Source organism: Nannospalax galili, unplaced genomic scaffold, assembly GCF_000622305.1.
Source record: "Nannospalax galili isolate Female #2095 unplaced genomic scaffold, S.galili_v1.0 C49494281, whole genome shotgun sequence".
Classification (NCBI taxonomy): domain Eukaryota; kingdom Metazoa; phylum Chordata; class Mammalia; order Rodentia; family Spalacidae; genus Nannospalax; species Nannospalax galili.
This window is the reverse complement of record NW_008479979.1, coordinates 1-2,141: the sequence shown is the minus strand read 5'-3', so window position 1 is coordinate 2,141 and position 2,141 is coordinate 1. Positions and strand designations below refer to the sequence as shown.

At 48.9% G+C, this 2,141-nt stretch overlaps 1 long non-coding RNA gene across 1 annotated transcript; it reads right to left on the bottom strand.

The window, feature by feature from the left end:
• Window positions 1-753: 753 nt before the first annotated feature.
• LOC115069151 lies at window positions 754-2,026 on the bottom strand. Its single transcript, XR_003848440.1, has 4 exons — window positions 1,994-2,026; window positions 1,690-1,812; window positions 1,461-1,598; window positions 754-1,010 (listed from the first exon to the last, which is right to left on the bottom strand). It is a non-coding gene; the product is annotated as an uncharacterized LOC115069151 (long non-coding RNA).
• Window positions 2,027-2,141: the final 115 nt, after the last annotated feature.

The window sequence follows — 2,141 nt, the reverse complement described above, 5'->3', positions numbered from 1 at the left end:
GTGTGTGTGTGTGTGAACCGCTGAGCCATCTCCCACAGCGTTTATTTCTCGATTGATTGTGGAATCAGGGTCTGGTTCTGTAGCCCAGGCTTACTTCAAACTCGTCAGTCATCCTTCTTCATCCTCCAAGTGCTGGGATTACAGGAATGTGCTACCACACCTGGTTCAGTTACATTTCCTTTTCAGATGTTTCCTGGTTCTGTAGGGGTTTAATATGCATTTGCTGCTGATCTAAGTCCATTTCCAAAAGACACCGCTGCTTCATCAGTAGTTCGAGCTTTGGTTCTTTGAGGCCTTTTAATGTTTTACTCTAGGGAAGAGGTGAGGTTGAGTAGTGGATTCCAGTGTGTGTGTGTCCTCTCTGCTTTTCCCACTATCTGATTCCTTTAACTATATTATCTAAATGATAGAAAATACTAGCCAGTAAATGGTGGTGGAAGGAAAATAACTCAGCAAGTGAAAGATTTATGTGTGTGGTATGTGTATGTTTGTGTGTGTGCATGTGTGTAGGAGTGTGTGTGGAGACCAGAGGAAGGCTTTGGGAGACTTCTTCAGTCACTCTTCACCTTACATTTTGAGGAAGGGTCTCTCACTTAAACCTAGAGCTTGCAGATTCTGCTACTGTAATGGATCTACTGTTTCTGCCTCCTGATCATTGGGATTACAGGTGGATCACCATGCCTGTCTGGCATTTACCTAAGTCCTGGGGATCCAAACTCTGGTCCCCATACTTTTATGGCAAACACCCAGTGACCAAAAATTTTCTTGATGCTACAGAGACTTGACCGCAGGGCTTCCTTGGCCCTGGGGTATAATGACAGGAGAAACTGCTGCCGTCAGACACTGAGGACAGAGAATAACAGCACCAGACTCACGCACAGCCCTGAGAACAGGTGTAATGAGGAAACAGGAAACAAACAGGCTGACTACCTGGCCAGTGTCTCATTTTCGTTCCTCCTCAGGTGTGGCTTTTCAAACTCAGCGAGCCGGCAGAGCCCTGGGTACTTTCCCTGCCCAGAACAGAGAACAAAACAGGATCTGGTCAGATGGGAATTCCACCTAAATTATGGTGAAATTATGGCGTTGATAAAATTCCTGTGTTGTATGTGTGTGTGTGAACAATGTCTGCTCCCTCCCTTAATGACCAACTGAGGTATGATTTTGCCAAACTGCAGTCTGGGAAATCAGTGTGTTTACTGGGCTTAAAGAGCAGTGGGTGAGGGTTTGCATTCAGGAGGGGTGTGGGTGCTCCCCTCCTAAGGCCACACTGGAAAGTCTTAACCCCAAGCCTGGATGATGGCTTCCCCATAGCCACATAAACTGGAGATAGGGCCTCTCCTAGACCTCCCCCAGGCACATGCAACTAGGGTCCACTGGTTGGGTGGGGGTTGTGGCTGAACTCTCAGGTGAGGGTCCCAGAACTCTCCCTGCCACTCCTTATGGGGGGTTAACAAGCTCACCTGTGATGATCCTAGGCAAGCAGGCCTCTTGGAAAGATGGCATCTATCAGAGGACAGTCCTATACAACATATGGGTTGGCTGAGCTCCCCCATGGGCTCTTGTCTGCACTATCTCAGGATCTCAGCAAACAGCCCAGCCTGTAGGAACAAAACAAAACAAAGAACAACCTGTGAGTTGTCAGGAAGGCAGTAGGGTCATGAGGGTCTAAGGGAATTCCCCAGTCCTTACCCCAGAGAAATTTCCAGAAATCAGTATTCATGGGGAAAGATGAAGAAACATGATGGGAGGTATGCAGGTAGGGGATCAACTATCATCCTGGAGGTTTGTTCTCAGCAGGGACCTGAGCTCTGCCTGATTAGTCATCAGGGTGATGAATGTGCCTTTATTTCCCATGTGCTTTATAGTGGAGCGAATGCAGCACACAGCCCCAGACAGATGAGCACCCATGTGTGAGTGCTCACCTCCCATTAGACACTCAAATTGGGCTTGAAATGCCCAGTGGGACAAGACCTCAGACCCTGCCCCTCCCTACCTGCGTTCTTCATCCTCCTCATCACAACAGCCACCACAGGTCCAATGAGAGCCAGGCCAACCACGATTGCCAAGATGGGGATTTTGGGCTGAGGAGACTCTGGGAAGGGAAGGGGAGGTGAGGGCCTGACCCCAGCTCTCAGCCCTGA